At 33.7% G+C, this 22,224-nt stretch overlaps 1 long non-coding RNA gene across 2 annotated transcripts in view; it reads right to left on the bottom strand.

Annotated features, from left to right (window-relative positions):
* The window catches only part of LOC111720456, a 52,998-nt gene extending 30,774 nt beyond the window's left edge, over positions 1-22,224 (bottom strand). The window contains exons 1-2 of one of the 2 annotated variants that reach the window (XR_004233949.1): positions 21,825-22,224; positions 5,135-5,226 (exon numbers count right to left, since the gene is read on the bottom strand). This is a non-coding gene — a long non-coding RNA (uncharacterized LOC111720456). Of the gene's footprint in view, positions 1-5,134; positions 5,227-6,339; positions 6,767-21,824 lie in introns of those variants that run through there. The other variant, XR_004233950.1, reaches the window with a different exon arrangement.

Below are 22,224 nucleotides of genomic sequence, written 5' to 3'. Positions count from 1 at the left end.
CAAAAAGGACAGGTGAAACCTTAAGGTGGGGGAGCAGAATTTCTCATAGACGGAGAAAGAAGGATCAAGAAAGGCTTCTTGGAAAAGCTAAGTTTCTTCTGGAACAAGGATTTCCTCTTCTTTTTGGTAATACCTTGTCAACACTTAACTGGCACTGTACATCCATTAACACCTTTTTGTGACTCATTTCTTAGCAAGCTTTTTACAGGTCCATTCCTGGCACACTGAGGATTAAGTACACAAAGTGTCCCTAGAATTTGCAGAGTTACAACATACTCTAGAGGGGATAAATGTTTCCCTCTCCTTAGTTATAGCACAAACTAAATGCAGACCTCTTACAGTTTTTGACAGCTTTCTATCAATAATCAGGAATAGTCCTAGATGTATCTCTCTTTGTCCAAGAGAATGCTACACACATGTGCTTTTCTGGCATGAAAAGACCAAACTTATCACTTCTTATAAAAATAGGCTAGAATAGACATTTTGATTTTTGCTAGATTATTTTAGAAACAAAAACATAACTAAAGTACAAAAGGTTATAATTTGATTTTTTTGTAGACAAAGAAATTAAGGAAGACACCTTTATCAATTTTGATTCAAATTGACCCTTGATTCTTCTGTATCCAAAAATAAAAATACATACTTTAGAAGTGTACATATAAGGACATAAAAATGGATAGATTGATCATAATGATTGGGAAATTAAGTTGCATCTTGATTTTTGTTATTCTAATAATTATTGCTATAACTTAAAGAAAATAGTAGTAAATTATTTCTCTTAGAGACTGATTCTATAAAATAGAAATGTCTTTTGAAGAAAATTGACACTAATACTAATGGCTTCTTCTCTATAGATATTATTAGTTATATCTAAGTACAAAAGTGCCATACTTTGCTTTATACAATAGCTGTGCCTCTGAAAATTATATTTATTAATTGATTTCTAAAGTTAATTCAATTTCAAATACATTAGGACATCTTACTATTTAAATGAATTTTGTACTGAATCCTCTATTTTGTGTTAAAGAAATCTTTAGCAATGTGAATAAATATCCTGGAAATTTTCCTGTTTTTTAAGTTCGGAATATTACAGATCAAGTTATCTGAAAGCCAAGCTGCACCTGTACTTGTAGTCACTGAATGTTATATATATGAATATAAATACCTCTCAGTAATAAAAGGTATTTATATTGGGGAATTAACATTCCCCATATTTCCACAGTGTGGAATAACCAACCACATTCACAAATGTCCCCTAACATTATTTTTAAAATTATACTGGGCAAGGAAGAGCTAGAAACATCAATGCCATGCATAAATATATTATTACAGACATACTCCTTTGGTTAACCTTCAGAGGCTGCCATGGTCCAGTAAGAATCATTGGCTTAGTTCCCTGAGCTCCTCCCTGTATGTGGTTTGTGTGTGTGTGTGTGTGTGTGTGTGTGTGTGTGTGTGTTTGTGTGTGTGTGAGAGAGAGAGAGAAACAGAGAGAGAGAAAGAGAGAGAGACAGACAGACAGACCAACAGACAGACAGAGACAGACAGAGAATATATGTAGGTCTTTTGGAAATTTATTTGTGGCTAAGACTAATTTAGCTCTACTCATTTTGCCCTAACATACCTAACTATAATAAAACAAACTGTCCATAATAATTTGCAAACTTTGTTTTCTTTCAACATAATTAAATAAGCACCAACATCATGTGGTCCAGGAATAATTTGAAACCTCCCTATCAGAGAAATGGAGACAACTAATTTGGAATCTTCTCCTTGGATATAAGATGTAATATGAACTATTCTTCAGCATACACTATCCCATGGGGCACCTAAGGATGTGGCACTGGATAGTGTCCAAGTGTGTTGGAGGGAGTCCTAGAAATAACATTCATCATGCTTAGTAAGATCTTGAGTTGTACTGCTGCCTTGAACCTTTAGACACTTTTTTCATGCTCTTGGTCATGAGATGCTCTTTCCGCTTCTGCTGCCATGTTTTTACAGCTGGCCCTTCAGTAATATTCTGCACTCCAAAAAGTTCTCATTCATTCAGTCTAAGTATACCCAACAAACTTTTCCAAGGATCAATTAAAATTTCAGGAGGAATCTAGATAAATTGAAAATCGAGCTATTTGTGGCTGAAAATATAAATGTATATTCAACAATCCATAGCTGGATGAGATGCTCTTTTGTTCAATGTATATGTGTGTGTGTGTGTGTGTTCTTGTGATTCATATTTACCCTTTAAACCAAAGAAGATTAAATTTAAAAACAAATTGGGATTAAGGATGGAATACTACTGTTTCTCAGAACTCACAACACTCCATCTCCTGACTCCAAGAATTTTCACATGCTTGGGACTCTTTCCTTCTTCATTTCTGCTTCCTAGCTTCCCTAGACTCTAAGTTAAAGCTCTATATTCTATAAGATTCCTTTCCTGATCTCCCTTAATATTAGAGCTTTCCCCTTTCCCCTTTATTCATCATTTACAATGTATCTTGTCTATATACATATAGTTACTTGCATTTTGCCTTCTTGATTAGATTATGACTCCAATGAGAACATAGATTGTCTTTCTCCTTCCTGCATAGTGTTTGGTTCATAGTCGTTGTTCAATAAATGTTAGTTGACTGGTTACTCAGACATTACACTGTTCCTAATTTTCATTTTTCATCTTTTCTTTTCTATTTTGACATGGAGGTTAGTCTAGTTTTTGCAAGTGAGTTTTTTTTTTTTTTTGTGTGTGTGTGTGTGTGTGTGTGTGTGTGTGTGTGTTTGTTTTTGTTTCTTTGGTCTATTTGATATTAGGGCTGTAAGATAGAGCACCAGATCTGGAATCAATAGGACCTAAGTTTAAATCTGACCTCAGGTACTCACTAACTCAATAACCCTGAGTAAGTCACTTTAAGTCTGTTTGCCTCATTTTTCCTGTTATTATCTGTGAAATAAGTTGGAGAAGGAGATGATCAACTACTCTAGTGTCTTTGTCAAGAAAATCCCAAATGGAGTGACAAAGAGGTGGACACAAATGAAATGAATGACTGAACACCAACATCAACAACATAATACCCTTAGCCCCTGTAGGCTCAACAGCTGTTCTTTATGTTAGAATTTGAATGAGTCTGGCCTCAGTCAAATTGAAACTTGTTGCAGACCTTAGTTTAAAAAGGCCAAGGTCTCCCATTTCATCCAGGACCATCTCCAGCCATCCTGATCTATCTGACCACTGGACCCAAATGGCTCTGGAGGGAAAGTGGGGCAGGTGACTTTGCACAGCCCTCTCTCACTTAAATCCAATTCACTTGCATATAAATATATATACATATATTTATGTATATGTATGTATACATGTATACATATATGTATATATATGTAAAGCTCTATAAAGTAAAATAAAGTAAAGTGAACCTCTATAAAGCAAATTCCAATAAAACTGGAATTGGTCAGTTGGGAGATACACTCTTTCCTTCTTTCCTTCTTCCTTCCTTCCTTCCTTCCCTCCTTTCTCCCCTCATTCCTTCCCTTTCTTTCGTCTGTGCACATAAAGTGTCATACCATAACCTAAAGATGTTCTTAAAAGCATTTTTTTTCCTTTTTCCTTTGCCCCTCTGAAAGTTTGGATAGATGGATGGACAGATAGATAGATAAAATAGAGACTAAATTATCTCTACAATTCCTTCCAATTCTATAGTTTATGAAATTTTTTATACCTCCATTCTCCTTTAAACCAAACTGTAGAATTTCAGGAATAACATCTGAGCCTGTGAAGGTATGGAAACAGAATGGCTTCATCAAAGCCAAGAAGTAGAAAATCTGGATTTCTAATCTCATTAGCTTGGGGAGATTAGTGTACAATAACCAGTTCAAAAATTTCCCACAAATTAAGTTAAATGATTGTTGAGAAATTGTATACTCTGAGTTGGTAGAGTCGATTTGAAAGTTGGGGAGAAGAAAGAAAAAAAAACTTATGAGAAAATCAAATTGATTTTCACTTTCTCTCTGTACATTGCTTTCACACAAGAATACCACTGTGACATTTCTATGCCCCCTCTGTTATTGCTCTAAGGGTATTGCTATATACCTTCTAGTTATACACACAGCTATACGAGTGGTATATATCTACTAAGTTACCCATTAAATGACTGTGTCAGATCGTATTTCTGGTTAATTGTTAGTGCATTATGACCTTAGACTTTGCCTGTGTATTTAATAACACCATCTGCTGCCTAGGGCAGCAATACTACAATTTTACATGAGGATTACTGTTCTTCCTTTAGAAACATCAGAACTCAGTCTGAAGCGTTGAAACTCTGACATAGAAGTAGTTAAATTATACCAACTAAGGAAAATGTAAAGCATGAATCCAGCTATTTTCTCCAGACCAATTTGCTAGGTTACAACTAGGAAAAAAAATCTAAATTTATATAACAAGGCCATTTAAAAAAAGACATTTATAAATTGGACTCTTTCTGGGAAAGGAAGGAAAGAGTTTGTGTTTTGTTTTGGGTTTTCTTTTTTAAAGAACTTCAGCTTTGCTAAGATTGTGTGTTAGTTTTCTCCTGGGATAGTTTCTTCTTATCTGTGTAACACCATGGGAAAGTCCCCAATAAAACAGACAATCCAAAAGAATTTCCAAAAAGTTAAATGTCATGAATAGCTGGTTCTTCAAAAAACAACAACAACAACAAAGCAAAACAGAGCCTTCTGAGCATGTCTTTTCTCTCTGTTTTTGGACCCGTTGGTTGGGAATGTGGGAATACTGCCGATACAAATAGCAAAAGCAAAGCCCTGGATTTGGAGTTGAAGGCTTAAATCCTGCATTTTATTCCTTACTGCCCCATTATCCCACTCAGCTATCTTGGACCTGAGTTTCCTCAGCTATAAAATGAGGGGTTTGAACCATATGGATTATTAGGGTTCCCCTCCCTGCTCTAAGTCCTAACTTCCTATCAGGGCCTAATTTGTTTGGTGTCTGCTTCCTTTAGGGAATAAACATAGATAATGGGTTCTTTGACTATGGTGATAGGCAATCAAATTCGACTATGCCCCATTTCGAATAGTATAATAATTAGCCCAAACTACCCCAAAAGGAAATTTCCCATTGAGTGGGAGAATTCACCTATAAATCAACACTTACCTCCCAGAGGAGAGATAAGAGGGATTTTTTTGTTGGTAGTGGTGATGGTGTTTTTCTTACTTCCTTGACTCAGGTGAATATGTTGTTCTGCTCTATATAATCAAAAGGAGAAAAAAAAATTAAGCTAATTCTAGAAGATTAGTGGCCCATTAATAAAAACAGTTGACATTTAAGTAGCATTATAGTTAGCAAAGCATTTGCCTGTGCTGTCCTATTTGATCTTCACAATGACCTTAGGAGTAGGTAGTTGCTTGGGAAATAGTTGCTATTATTATCATCTCATTTTATAAATGATGAAATGTATTGGAGAGATAAATCAACTTGGCCAGGATGTCACAGTTAGAAACCATCCCAGTCAGCAGTCAAATCCATGTTTTCCAGAACTCCATGACTACTTTCCATTGTAATCATATTTACATTCTTTGATTTGCTGACTTTACTCTAGAGCCAGCCCAGGAAAGACTCCCACCCCCTACCTCCCAAACCGTGTCTAGTTTTAAAGTTTCTTCTTTCTTTAAAATTTCTTTTCTTTGGAATTTTCACAATGACAGTAGATCCCAAGAACCACAAGTAAAAATTCTGCTCTATCATTTGCTTTGTTTAAGATGTGGAAACAAAGAATTAAAAAAAATTTTTTTTTATTTGGAACTGAAAGAGTTGAATTAAAAGCCAAGCACACAAATACCATCAACAGGATGCTTGGCTAAAAGAAAACAACTTGAAAAGTACATATGTAGAGATTTGAGCCTAAAGCACTTGAAAGCATCCCAAACAGGCATGCCCTGACATGTTTTCAGTAAAGGGCTTTAGCATTCCAGGTTTTTAAAAGGCTGTCTCTTGTTTCATCTAAAAAAGACCTTCTGACTTTTCTCTATATTTTGTATTCATAAAAGCTGAATCTGATTCTTGAAAATCTGACTGATAATAACAAAGTCCACTATAATTATGTGGAAAATAAAATGTATGTATCTTCCTTTTTGTTAGTGTTTTAAAATACAAAAATAATAACATGTATATGGTATCTACTAAGTGTCAGACACAGTGTAAGTGCTTTATAACTGTTTTATGCTCACTACCTTGGCAGGTAGGTCCTGTTATTTTCCCTATTTTAGATGGGAAACTGAGGGACGACAGTGGCTAAGTGACTTCCTAGGATCACACAAGTGGTAAGCATATCATCCAAAAAAAAAAAAAAATCTGCTCACCTTTGCTATATTCCCAGGTCTGAAAAATAAAATAAAATATAAGGACTTTCATTTTCACAAACCATTTCACAATATATAAGCTAATGTAGAAATTTGTGAATGTACCAATTTGCCATAATCAAGTCAAAAAATGTATGATTTTTTAAAAAATTAGAAATCATTATTTCTTCATGCAGCTAACAACCAGTGGAATCCAATGATGGTGCAAAAAGTCTCAAAATAGGTTTGCACATCCTGCTGACCTCTTCAACTCAATGCCAGTACATGGAACTTTTTAAATGAGTGCTTCTTGAAGAATCAAAAAGTAGTGAAGATGGCACTAAATCTTCAATCTAATTTATATGCATGACAAAAAGATGTCCTGTGGCAGTATGAATCTTTTTCATAGAGACCTTGAAACATTCTCAGAGGAAAATGTCAGTCTAGAAAAGAGCAGAATTAATGATGATATAGTCCTGCTTGCCAGAGACATGTATCTTCAGTACAGACAGTGGTTTAGACATTCCTTACTTGGTACTTTAGCACAAGCCAAGCAGACATGATGTTCTCAGATGATGTGATGATCTGTTAGCTGTTTAACTTCACAAACTTGTTTTGATGTCAATATACTCAAAAACAGAATGTAAGGATTTGTTGGGGTTGGGGAGAAAAGCACAGGGAGTACTGTTTGTTAGACAACTATAGTCACTTGATCAATGGATAAAGGTCTAAACCAAATACAAGTACTGGACTGTGTTTTCTTTAGTATGTGTGACATGTGAAATAAAACTAAAATTCGTATATTTACATATGTGCACCTTGCTATTCATTTGGGTTGTCAAAGCAAGTCAACAAGCATTTATTAAGTGGCTATTGTGTGTCAAGCACTGTGCTAAGCCTCAGGGATATAAAGGGATCTCAAAGAGTTCACAGTTTGAGGAGACAACATGCAAACAAGACATAGATATACAAATAAGATATAAATAGATACATAGATATGCAAACAAGATATAGTTACATTGATATGCAGACGAAATATAGATACAAAACTATGCAAACAAAATATAGATACATAGATGGATACATAGATGAATAGGTAAGAAGGAAGAAAGGAAGAAAGATAAATAGATGGATAGATCAACTGACCAATTGATAGATATGCAAACAAGAGATAAATGCATAGATACATAGATATGCAAATAAGATATAGATACATAGATAGATGGATAGATACATAGATATATATGCAAACAAGACAAATAGATCAATAAATAAGTAGATGGATAGGTAGATAGGTATGCAAACAGGAGATAGATACATAGCTGGAAAGATACGCAAATGAGATATAGATGAATACATAAATATGCAAATAAGATAAATAGAAACTCATGTCTTTTACATATATATGTGTGTGTGTCTCTGTGTCTATAAAACCAAACTATATAAATGCAAATTAAGACAACTCTGAGATACCACTACACACCTGTCAGATTGGCTAGAATGACAGGAAAAGATAATGCTGAATGTTTGGAGGGGATGTGGAAAAACTAGGACACTGATACATTGTTGGTGGAATTGTGAATGTATCCAACTATTCCAGAAAGCAATTTGGAACTATGCTCAAAAAGTTATCAAACTGTGCATACCCTTTGATCCAGCAGTGTTACTACTAGGCTTATACCCCAAGGAGATACTAAAGAAGGGAAAGGGACCTGTATGTGCCAAAATGTTTGTGGCAGCCCTGTTTGTAGTGGCCAGAAACTGGAAACTGAGTGGATGCCCATCAGTTGGAGAATGGCTGAATAAATTATGGTATATGAATGTTATGGAATATTATTGTTCTGTAAGAAATGACCAGCAGCATGATTTTAGAAAAGCCTGGAGAGACTGACATGAACTGATGCTGAGTGAAATGAGCAGGACCAGGATCATTATATACTTCAATAACAATACTATGTGCTGATCAATTCTGATGGACCTGACCATCCTCAGCAATGAGAAGAACCAAACCAGTTCCATTTGTTCAATAATGAAGAGAACCAGCTACACCCAGCAAAAGAACTATGGGAAATGAGTGTGAACCACAACATAACATTTCCACTCCCTGTTTTTATCTGCTTGCATTTTTTATTTCCTTCTCAGGTTATTTTTCCCTTATTTGTAAGTCCGATTTTTCTTGTGCCTTTTTCATGCAATTTCTTTCTTCTAGTTTTATTTCTAATTTGAACTCTCCACTTTGTTGACATAAAACTATATAGTAGATTCTGATAATTATTTTTATTGCTTCTGAGATTTCTATAATTTCGTTTTCTGATTTTTTTCAAGTTAGTAAAAGCTTTATTATTTTTGTTAGTATTATCAAATAACCAACTTCTTGTATTTGTTATTTTAATAGATTTTAGCTTTGAAATTCATGTTTTGCTTTCCCAACTTTCCCTCTCTCTCTCTCTATATATATATATTCTTTTCTTTTTTTATTATACCTTTTTATTTACATATCTATATATATCTATATTCAGGAAAATTTGGGGAGGTTCAGATGGAAGGTACTAAAAATAAGGAAGACTGTAAAGTTTTCTTACAGAAAGGGATACTTCAGCTGAAACTTGAAAGAGGTAAGGGAAGCTTGAAGGTAGAAAAGAATAGCAGGAGAATTTTAAGCATGGTGAACAGCCAATAAAAGTCCTAGATTTGGAAACTGGACAGTCTTGTTTGGGTAATAGCAAGAAAACCAATATAGTAGACTGCAGGGTTCTTGGACATGAGATTACCTCAATATTGTGTCATTAACTTTTGAAAAGTAGGTTGGAAAAATAATCGCTGTTTACAAATAGTTACTGAATTTTGTTTCATTTTTTAAACTTAACTGAAAAGATTCAGTACATTAGTTATGAATGTTCTCCTGTTTCTTCATTTTTTACCTTAAAAAAATCTAAAAGTAATGATGAACAGTTAGACGTGACAAATACATGCAGGAGAAATTTGTGTTGGAGATGACAATTTTAAAGACACTCAGGATTGATTTTCAAACCATTATAAAAAAGGACAAAATTCTATAACTGAAAAAAAAAAGCATATATTGTTTTATAAGGAGGTCTACTAATCAATAAAGTATCTAACATAAAAAATCTTCATGATTTTTTATGAAATAAGGCAGAGTGAAGAATGCAGGATGAAAAGAAAAATGCATAAAATGAATATGAGTATACAAAAGAAGGGCAGCTGGATGGCACAATGGAGAGAGTGCCACACCTGGAGTCAGGAAAATCTGAGTTCAAATCCAACCTCAGACAGTAGTTACAAGATCCTGGGCAAATTACTTTACCCTGTTCACCTAAGTTTTCTCATCTATAAAATGAGCAAGATAAGGAAATAACAAACCACTCCAAAATCTTTGCCAAGAAAACCCCAAAATGAGATAACTATGAGTCAGACCTGACTATATGACTAGAACAAAAATGCAAAAGAAAACAATTGTTAAAAGCTTCAAATTATAAATAATCAAAAAACAATATTCGTATCAACTTTTATACATTTTTATGCTTTAATAAGCCATACAATGCAAAAGTAGAAGGGGGTGATATGTGCTATTATTCATGACTCTTTTATATTTGTTTTTAGAGATTATACATTGTCAAAGACTAAACTGCATTAAATTTGTATGATGTTTCAAAAGAAAATTTAACAACAAAAAAACAAAAAAAATTTAAATAATAGCTTTTCATTTTCAAAATATATGCAAAGATAGTTTTCAACATTTACCCTTGCAAAACCTTGTGTTTCAATTTTTTCTCTCTCCATTTCCCCCATCTCCTCCCCTAGACAGCAAATAATCCAATACATGTTAAATGTGTAATTCTTCTAATACATATTTTCACATTTATTATGTTACATAAGAAAAATCAGATCAAAAAGGAAAAAAATGAGAAAAAAGTAATCAAACAAACAAGAACAAAAATGATGAAAATACTGTAGTGTGATCCACATTCAGTCCCTGCATTCCTCTTTTTGGATGCCGATGGCTCTTTCTATCACAGTTCACTGGAATTGGAGTCAAGTCCAGCACAGTTTATTATCACATAATCTAACACAAAACATTTTTATAAGCATGACCTATGTACATAGCAAAAATATCCCTGATGAAATATATTCATAAATATTTCACAGACGATTTAAAGACATTTTCCTAGTTCAACAATTGATTGACCAGGTCAATGAGAATATAAGAATTCACTATGTCCATTCTCTGTTTATTTAAATCTATTTGAATTAGTAATAATTGACATTTATATATCACTTTAAAGTTGTTTTACAATCATCTCAATCATATCTTACAACAGCCTTGAGATATAAGTACTGTGAGTATTGTTATCCTCATTTTGTGTACCAGGAAAATGAGGTTCAAAGTAGTTAAATGACTTGTCCAGATAACACTGTACATCTCTGGGGCAGCTAGGTGGTTCAGTGGATAGTGCACCAGCTCTGAAGTCAGGAAGATCTGAATTCAAATGTGGCCTCAGACACTTAAAATGGTCTAGCTGTGTGATCTTGGGCAAGTCACTTAACCCTAGTTACCTCAAAAAAACAAAAATAAAAACAAAAACAAAAACACTGCACATCTCTGATCTACATGTATTTGCATTTCTTTTATATATCTTATATGCAAATCATCACTGAATATGTGCTGCACTTGACTAATGCCTACCATGCTTCTCTCCCCATTCATTGCCCTTTGGGTCACCTGAAATTTGGATCTGTTAGAAATTGTTTTATCCCATGATTCATAGTCATATATAATTATCAGAGACTAGTAGTTTTCAGAAGACACATTTCATAGAAAACAAAAGATGTTTTTACAAAAGGCAAAATAGACAATCTGGATTATATAAAATTTAAAATATTGTTTTTCAAAAGTAAAATCAGTTCACCTGGAACTAGAACAGATAAAGATGGTGGGGAGGAGGGATCTTTACATTAAATCCCTCTGATGAAAGCTTGACATCAAAAATCTATAGAGAAGTAACATCAATATTTAATATTAACTTATTCTACAACAGACAAGTAGGGGGTAGCTGTGACATAATGGATAAGAGAGCTGAGCCTGGAGTCTAGAAGTCTGCTCTTCCTGAGTCCAGTTCTGACCTCAGACACTTACTAGTTGTGAAATCTTAGGTAAGTCACTTAATGCTGTTTGCCTCAGTTTCCTCCCTCTATAAAATGAGCTGTAAAAGGAAATGACAAAACCACTCTAGTGTCTTTCCCAAGAGCACCCTAAATAGGCTTGCAAAGAATCAGACATGATTAAAATAACAACATCAAAGTGCTCCAAATGAAGTTTTCAAAAAGGAAAATACAAACTCAATAACCACCAGAATGTTCAAAATCATTAACAATTGCAGGAATGTAAATTAAGGTAACAATGAACTACTGTATCACATAAATAAAGATTGCCAAGATTCAAAGAGACAAGAAAGCCTGTTGTGGGAGAGCCTATAGGAAGATAGGAATGAATATGAATTTACTACTAGTGGAACTATAAACTAATTTAAATGTACTGGGAAATAATCTTAAATTATTTGAGGAAAGTTAAAATTGTATACCCTTTAGTTCAGAGGTTTTGCTACTAAAGCTATATACCAGGAATATTATTGACAGCAAGAAAAGACAAAATGCTCACAGATGTTCATAGAACCATTATTCTAATAATGGGAATATGAAAACAAATCATGTACCCCATAAATGAATAATGGCTGAACAAATTATGGTATATGAATGCAAGTAAATGCTACTTCATTGTAAGGAATGATTAGAAACACAAAATTTAAATTGGTAAGAGAAGAGGAAAAAAAAAAGCAGAGCAAAAAAAAAAAAAAATTACCCAAATTAATTGGAAGATTCTATGAAGTAAGATCCTATTTGCATCCAGAAAAAGAACTCACACATATGTATATGCATATATAGATAGATACCTTATACCTATTCATCTCTGTATATCTATATCTATATATTTGTGTCTAATGGTAGTCACTTGGTGGTTGGGAGAGAAGGAGAAAAAAAAAAGAAAGTTACATGATGACTTTGTTGTATATTTAAAAGGAATAGCTAGTTGTAAATCATAAAGTTTCAGGTGTAATCCTCCTTTTTCTATACTACTTTGCTATGAAAATACTTGTTTTATTTCTTAAGTTCTAATTTAAAAAAAAAGAAAAATGTAAAAAAAAAAAAAAGAATAAAGGAATTCAGCAATGTAAATAAGTCACCTTGGAGAGGTAACAAAAGGATAATGAGTTATAACAGTTGGTTTTGCCATACTTTCAATATGAAACAAACAAAAAAACTATAAAATTCTTCTTTCTACTAGATAATTTACAGATATTTGTATATGGGTTTATTTACAATAATCAGTTTTTTGAAAAGTGTGCTTTGTAATGGAGTTGGGGGGATTTATTAAAAAGTGACTAAGTGACTATTGTTTTAAAGAAAAATGTTTCAATACCTTTTTTTTTAGAGAAAAGATAGGTTGCTCTATCAAAGATAAATAATACACGATCAACTTTGATCAATACATCAGTTATTTTTTCTTAATCATTTTTTGTCTTCTTTGTTGTAAGGAAGGAGTAGGAGCGGGGAGAGGAGAAGGGTACATTCTAAAATGACTATAATATAAAAATAAAATATTCTATAAAAAAGAAAAAATGATTATAATTCTAAATAAGTAAATATTGAATAAATGAAATCAATAAGACTAATTAATAAAGATTCAATTATAAGTCTTTTGCAGATACTGGGTTTTAAGTATCTACATTTGTGCCACACTAATTGCCCCCTAAAGAATCTCATTATTTAATACTTATCTCCAAAGAGTTGTTAAGGAAATATTTTGCAAACTCAAAATTTACTACTTTTTACTTTGTAAAAACTAATATATAAATATGAGTATTTTTCGTTAACATTGTTGGCTTTTCTTGAATTTTCAGGGATATGGTATAGCCAAGTTCTCCACTTAGGCATTTGCCTTGTGTCAAATTGGTTTAGAAACACAAAATTCATTTATATTTGAATTTTAACTCTCTGTGATTAGTTTTAGTAAACATTCTGTATTTATAAGTACATTTCAGGAAATAGATTTTATTATGCTTGTCTATCAGTTGCCTTTCTTCAAAGATCAAGACCAGGCTATTATTACTCTGTATCTCTCATCTTTTGCATGCAAACTTTAATTTTTACTACTATTTGGCATAACCATAATACATGTGCCTCCTAATTGTAAAGTATCAAATTTAGATGTAGAAGAGATTATGATCAATTGAGAAGCTTTCTCACAGTAATAACTATCCCTTATGATTATCTTAATATTAAATACTTTCAAAAGCTTCATTATTTTTATTTTCTAAAGTATATATTTACGTATACATATATTATATGCACATGTGTATATGTATATATGCATACATTTATATACATATGCAATACATATACATATAAACATATGTTTGTGCATGTATATGCATACATATGAATGATTTATGTGAGTATGAAAGAGACAGAACAAGAGAAACATACCCAATTCCACATAATCAATATAAATTATGAAAAAAGAAAGCTAAACATTTAGAGATTTCATAGGAAGAATTTGATTATTAAGTGCCTTAAGCCTATATAATACTTTATTAGATAATACAATATTTCAAGGATTTGAAATTTTCTTAGTGTAAACACTAATCATAATTTTCTTCATTTCTTAGGAGCCAATTTCCTCTATTGTTTTGGCCAAAAATTTCACCTGGTAACCAACTCTCTGATGGTAACTCTCTAAAAACTTAGTCATACTCATCTTAAGAGACTATCACTAAGCCTGGATCAAAAGACTTTCTGTCCAATGTGATTGACTACATATTGTACCTTGCTGGCTCAAGCTGCAAGAAAAATTCCCGAGTTATCTCTCTTCCACAGAATCACAAAATTTTAGAGCTGAAAGAGAACTCAGTGACCATCTAGTACAATCCATACATAAAAAATACTCACTCTAACACATCTGATGGATAATCATCTAGCCTCCATTGAGGGAAAACCAATTTTTTCTTGAGGCAGCCCATTCCATTTCTGGATAGTTCTAATTGTACTTTAATAATTTATATTATCATATAATATATAATATAATATGATATAATAAAAATGGTAAAGTTTTTCCTGACTTTGTTTAAATTTTGTTCCTTTTAACTTCTACATACTGCTCCTGGTTCTGACTTCTGGAACCAAAGAGAATAATCCTTTTTCTGTAGCATAGCCTTTCAAATTCCTAAAGATAGTTGTCATATTATCCTTGAATTTTCTTCTTCTCTAGGCTAAGTATCCCTACTTCACCCAACCAGTATTAATATGCTGTAGATTCAAGGCCCTTCATCATTTTGGTTGTCTTCTTACAGATAATCTCCACTTTATTGATGTCTTTAAACCAAGGGGTTCAAAAGGATTAAATGAAGAGGGACCACTTATTACCTACCTCCTTATGCTATATTTTTTAAATGTTGCACAATATCAATTAAGTTTTGTTGACTATTCTAACTGCCAGAACAGTTAAACTCGTAGTCTACTAAAACCCCTAGATCTTTTAAAAAATGAATTTTAATCTACACTAATTCTGTTGTTGGGGTTCATCCTTCAATCTCAAAGGGCACCACTGATATCAAGAGGGTTATTTCTTGACTCAGGAGTGAATTGGATTTAAGTGAGGCATGGCTTTACAAAGTCATTAACTCACTCTCTCCTCAAGGGTCATCAGAGTCCAATGGCAAGATCTAGCTCAGGACAATTGGCAATAGCCTCAGATGCAGTAGGAGACTCTCGTCTTTTTAAGCTAAGCTCTTTCCCAGGTCTCAGTTTATTTGAGGCAAAATCTATTTAGCTATTAAAGACTAGTCATGAACTGAAGGAAGAGATGACCTAGTTTGATCTCTCAAGAGAATCAATCTGGGAGGGGAAGACCCTCAGATTTCCTGGACAAAATAGAAACAATTGCTATTTACACTCATTCTGAGCCATCAAAACCCAAACAACGAGAAAGTGAGGCTTGGTCTGGGACCTATTATCAACCAATCAATGAAAGTCAGACTGATTTGGGTCCTTAATTCTATACAGATACTTGTTTCCTGAATTTGGGTTTAAGAGGTTACATTTATCCCTAATGAAATTTTTCTTATTAGATTCTATCTAATGCTGAATCTTTTTGGAATCTGCCTATTATAATCATTGTGTTAAACTGTTCCTCATACCTTAGTGTCATCTGAAAATTTAAAGAACTTGCCATCTATCCCTTTGTCTGAATTTGTAATAAAATGTTAAGTGGCAAAGGGTCAAGCAGAAATCCTTAGGCCACTTCACTGGAGACCTCTTGCCAAGTGGATGTTGAATCTTTAATTAATATTCTTTTGAGTTCAATCATTCAACTAAATTTAAATCCATCTAATTATATTATGAATCATATTTTCCACAAGAAATATGGGATTGTTTATCAACTTGTATAAACTATATCTATAACATCTTTGATCTACTAATTTGGTAACTGTCAAAGAAAGAAATGTGTCATCTACATAACTTGTACCTGGTAAAGCTATGTTCAAATTTTCCTTTTTATATGTTCACTCACCATCTATTTATTAAAGCTTGGGAGAATTTTCCTAACATCTAAGTTAAGGTCACTGGCCTGCAATTTTCAAATTCTGTTCTTTTCCTTCTTTTTTGAAAATCAAAACAACATTCTCTCTTTCAACATTATGGTATGACTCCTGTTTCATACAGTTTTTCATATAGAATTAACTACTAAGTGATATTAAGTAAACACACCTACCAGTACTTTTAGTAACTGAGGATATAGTTCATTTGGACTAGATGATATAAGTTCACCAAGAGCAAATAGGAGCTCACCTCACTAGTTTGGCTATGTTGTTTTCAGGGCAAAAGTTATTTTTCAGAGAAGAGAAAAAAGAGGCAAATAACTATTGAGCAGCTCTGCCTTCTCTCTGTTATCAGTACCATTAACCCCAAGCAGAGGTTCTCTCTATTTTTTTATTCTCTTCTTTTATAATATGTTTAATTTTTTTTCTTAGTTTCCTGTAATGGACTGAAGCTCGAGTTGATGCACTGAGATCCCAAGCACGTGAGGCTAAATAGTATTAATTGAACCATACTCAATTAATATATATGCTTGGAGAAAGAATGGTCCCCGCCCACTCTTTGTGCAAGTCCTGATGTGTTGTATAGGAAATGATGTAGGGACGATTTTGGGGGATGGAGGCAGAGGGGCAGGAAGAGAGGTGGAGACTGCTGGTTGGGTTCTTGTCGCAGCTGCTCACATTGCTATCACCATCTCCCTTCACCTCCACAAAGAATAAAGATTGAAGATTTTCCCTTAACCTGAATTCCTGACTCTGGCTGATTTTAAAATACGCGGTCATCACAGTTTCCTTCCTTAACCTCAATTCATTTTAAGCATTTGAGGTCCTGACTTTATTTTAGATGACGATGTCATGGCCTTTATTCAACTTCTGTTACCTACCTTTGCTTCTATCTTTCATATTTATTTTTTGAAAATTGAAAATGTTAGTGAGGTTTTGGTACCTCCATATCAGTCACTTTGCAACTCCCATTTTTGCCCCTCATCAGAACCGTTTCTCTGTGTGTCTTTCTGTTTTCATTCTAAGTTTCTCATTCCTCCTGTAATAACTTTTTAGTGCATGGGATCAGATTTCTCTTTCCTTAGAGCTCAATTATGAGGTTTTAGAGTAGAAACTTAGATTTAGAGAAAGAGTTTAATTGAAGGCATTATTATTAAAATACCCACAAAATAATTACAGTTCATTTTACTAGAAAAATACTGTTATCTTGCTGAGCACATTAGACTGGAACAAATAAGCAGCAGAGCAGATCATCAAAACACAATTTGGTAAAGAGAAATGTCATCATTGATTAGAATCCCAGAAGAAACATTTTCTTTCTTTCAAGAGGAATTTAGTTTAATTCATGTTGGTTAATAGCTATTTTAAGGATAAAAACAATAAAGGGTACATTCTTTGAGGACAAGGATTTTCATCTTTTATTTCCCTGGGTTTAACACGTCTTGCCCATGATAGACACACAAGTATCTATTGAATTAATTTGTTAAATTAATACTCATTTGAACAATGAGTTATAGTCACTTAACTGGTAGTAATGGTGTAGTAATATAGTATAGTTTATATATTGTAATAGCTTACACATCTATCACTTTACAGTGATATCTTTCACAATGGTCTCATGACTTTGGAAATCCAAGTATCATTATCTATGGATAATGATAAGGTTAATAGATATGGTTAATAGATAAGGAAAATGAGGTTGTTAGATCACCATGTATATTCCAAATCCTAATTACTCTTCTTAGAAATACCCCCAAGTTTAGATCTGGAAGACTCTTCTTTTTCTACATTCTCTACTTCTTTTTGACTTCATCAGCTTAAAAATCACATCCATGAAGATGGCCCCCAGACCTAAATCTCTTATTTCTAGTCTTTCTCTTGAGTTCTAATACTGAATCTCTATCTTTTGAGTGCTTCAAACTGAATATTCTAGAGACATCTCAAACTCAACATATCGAAAACAGAATTCATTATCTATCCATTTAAATCCATCCTTCTTCTAAACTCTTCTATTTCTATCAGGAGCATCACCATTTTGCCAGTTCTAATGTCAGCCATTTCTTTAACATGTCACTCTACTTGTCCATTCAATTGCTAAATCTTGTAATGTCTTCCTCCACCACATCTCTCACATCGATTTCTTTTTTGTTTCCTTGCACAGTCACCATGTACAGGGCTTCATTACCTCTCACTGAGACTCCTGAAAAAGCCTCCTTATTGTCCTTCCCAAAGTACAAATGTGATCACATCATTTCCCTGTTTAATAAATTCCAATGCATTTTTCTTACCTATAAAATCAAATACAAATTCCTGTTTGCATTTACATTCCTTCGTAACCTGGTCCCAACCTATCTTTCCAGCCTTATCATATATTATTCCCTTTTAAGAACATCAAGTCTATCCAAATTGGCCTTCTTCCTCTTACTTATACATGGTGCTCCATCTCTTCCTTTCCCTGTACCTTTATACCAGCTGTCTCCCCAGACCAACAAAGTACTCCTTTTTCTCCACTTCTTAGAATCATGGTTTCTACAAGGCTCAGTTTGTGCCACCTTTTATATCATAGGTTCTTAACATTTTTTGTGGGTCATGAGTCCCTTAAGCAATCTGATGAAGGATTTTGGGAATCCTTCTCAGAATAATGCTTTTTCCTTCCCTTCCATGTTGGTCATGGAGCTTTGAAGGGAAACTATTTGACCAGTAAGAACTACCTCATCGAGCAAGTGAGCTGAGACACACACTCCACACAAAGTAATTATACACATAAACAGTTTCCAAGAGAAGAAGCAGATTCAGGGATATGACTACCGGCAATGGAGAAAAGAATGGGAAGGTAGAGACAAAGGATCTATGAACCTAGCTGAATAACTTGCCTAGCAGAGACCCTGAACCCCAGGTAAACTGACTAAGAACTTTACAAAGAAAGGAAGATCTTCCCTGACCTTCTGTAGCACAAGTTGGGGGCTGCCTTTGCCACACTTAATTATAATAGCTAGGATTTATATCGAAATCCCACATGTCAGGCACAAATGTTAAATGCTTTACAAATTTTATCTCATTTGGTCCTCACAATAATCCTGGGAGGTTGGTGCTATTATTATCCTTGTTTTACAGATGAGGACACTAAGGCAGAGATTAAGTGATTAAGTGATTTGTCCAGAGTCACACAGCTGGTAAGTATCTGAGGCTAGATTGAACTCTGGTCTTCATGACACATTTTACTTGTGTATCTTGCCATCTTTATAGCTTAAGTTTTGCCAACTTGTCCTATGGATGTTGTCTATATTTGTGGGGAAATGTGATCTAGGTTTATGGGGGAGGAAGAATGTTTTGTAACTACTATTCTTAACATGCCATTTAAAGAATATGCCATCTTCTAAGAGCTAAGTGAGTCTACTGACCAGTGGTTAATGAAAGTATACTAATGGTCTCCTGATAAACAGATTGAAACAAACTCTGAGGAATGTTTAGAGCCTTATGAGAAAGAAGGCACCAGATTCACCTGAATCTGAAGATGAAAACTTTAAATCCAAATTCACCATCAAGTCAGACCTTGATCATGTCAGATCAGACATCAAGCCTCTTCAAAAAGAAAGGACTGAACAACAGATTGTAAATTCCTCTTATCCTAATCTTCCTCTCCCTACCCCCACATTCTAGCACAGCATAAGTGCTCAATAAATAAATGCCTGTTGATTCATGAATTGACTAAGATTACTCAGTATTTCATAGCTAGTAAGTGTCCTGGACTCAAGACCAGGTATCCTGACGTCACATTAGGGTCCTTTCTGTATCAACCTTGTCTTCTCTTATAACTATAAAGAAAGGATGATAATGATTGATAATATCATTTTTAAGGTTTGCAAAATTCTTCCCTCACAACAACAACCTATTAAGTTGGGCTGTAAAAATATCATCCTCACATTAAACTGAGGGGTAAACTAAGAAGTTAAATGATTTACTTCTCATCATGGAAGTGTGAGTTGGAATTTGAGCCCTCTTCTCCTGATTCCAGGTTTCAATACTTTACCTACTTTAAACATGATACTATGAGATTTGTGGGATTCAGAACTAGAAGGAATCATTAAAGATCATCTTTTCTAACCTCTTCACTTTACAGCTGAATAAACTGAGACTCTGGCATGTAAATTATCTTGCCCAAGGATATACAGTTAGTAAGTACATAACAGAATCATGCTACCACATCTGTGTTGCCACAAAAATAATTGTACCACCCACCTCACATGGCTTTTGAAAGGAAAGCACTTTGTGAACCTTAGAGTACTGTATAAATGTGAGCTATTGTTACCATTATTATGTGAGCCATTATAATCATGATTATTGGTGTTACCTTCTTTTTCATCTTGTAAAAATGAAAGTGCAACTTTTGTCAAAGCACTTAAGAGTTTAGGTGATAGGAATAGATAGTCATTATTTGTACAGTACATGTAAGAAATCTAAATCACTTAAAACCCCCAAAGATCATCAAAATCCTTCCCTGACTCAATTTTATAGAAACAAAATGTGAAGCAGGGGAAAAGGAGAGTGATTTTATTCAAGTTCAAAGGTGAATTTATGATTGAAAATCCAGGTCCCTCCAATTCCCTGTACTGGGGCAAGATTCCCTAGACCACCTTGTCTCTCATTTTGGCACAGAATCTACAAGGATTTATTTTTAGCCAGCACCATGAAATATAAAATTATACATTTTTTGATAATGTAAAGATTATTGCTCTTCAGTTTTAACCTCATAAGACAAGAGAATTTTATAACACATGGAGTTTTTTCCCTCAAAACTCTCTTGAATTTGAGCTCAAAAGATTATATTCTAGTTCAGAATACTAACTGGTAACTAACTTGTTCAGAAAATTTATTCAGCTAAATTCTTATAATAGACATTTTTTTTTTGAGAAAGCATGATGAAACTTTCTAGTACACTAATAATAACACAAATACAAAATGTATTCTAGTGTTCTCTCAATTTATCTGTTTTGTCTTTGGTAAGCAGTCTCATATATTGACTTGGATTACATGTGAAATTTGACCACAAAGATTGTTAAATGGGAGATAGCATTTGGGGAGAAGAATTTTCATTTATTGCTAATTTCTTATAAGTTATTTTTATCTTTTCAAGGTTAACTGCCACATTGAATCTGTTTAACTGGAAATGTGGTGATCAGAGCTAAAATTCTCTAACAACTAATGGATTTATGAGTTCCAAACTTTTATTATTTATTTGTTTGTTTGTTTTTTGCTGAGGCAATTGGGGTTAAGTGACTTGTCCAGGGTCACACATCTAGGAAGTGTTAAGTGTCTGAGACCACATTTGAACTCAGATCCTCCTAACTTCAGGGCTGGTGCTCTATCTACTGTGCCACCTAGCTGCCCTCAAACATTTATTTTTAATGGAATTTGGCAGGGAGATTGATTTAGCACTAGAAACAAGAGAACTCCAATTTGAGGACTATTGGGTTAAACTTCTAGGTAAATCCATTTCTGATTGGAAGCAGGACTACTCAGTGGACAGAATGATGAAAACAATGTCAAGAAGATCTTGGTTTGAATACTGCCATAGTTACTAACTAGTGTAGATCCTTGAGAAAGCTTTTTAATCTTTTTCAGCCAGCTTCTTCATCTTTAAGATGGCCATAATAATAACACATACTTCACAGAGTTTTTGTGAGGATTCAATGAGATAATTTATGTAAAAACACTTTGCAAATTTTAATGGCATTATCAGCTCCACATTGGTCTTTCTTGCTTTTAATGTGGAGTTGTATGTTATTTAAAGAAATCCAGATTATACATATCAGAGTGGTCACTATCTCTCACCTCTAACATCTGGAAATATCTTTTGTAAATTTATTTTCTTCTTTGGATTCAGTGTCCTTTGAACTTCTCAAGGCTTTTCTTGATTTCCCCATGTGTGTTATAAATATCTGTGCAACAGACCCCAACACACAGGAGATGACATCACTTTTGCTGGGACTCTGAACTATGCCTGTGGAAAATGGAAAAATTGTAAATTATCAGGTTTCAAAAGTTTGTATTTTTACACACATCCTTCCTTTCTGTTAAAAACTGGCAAATTATACAAATAGAGAGTGGTGTCCATCAGCAGCAAACATACTATTAGGATCAGTTTGCTTTACTGTTTTCAGATACTGTATGTTGTAGTGACGAAAGGAAGAAAGAATGATGGCAGTTATGGAGTCATATCTGTTACACAGAA

Source organism: Sarcophilus harrisii, chromosome 4 (genome assembly GCF_902635505.1).
Source record: "Sarcophilus harrisii chromosome 4, mSarHar1.11, whole genome shotgun sequence".
Classification (NCBI taxonomy): Eukaryota; Metazoa; Chordata; class Mammalia; order Dasyuromorphia; family Dasyuridae; genus Sarcophilus; species Sarcophilus harrisii.
This window is presented reverse-complemented; position numbering and strand designations above follow the sequence as displayed.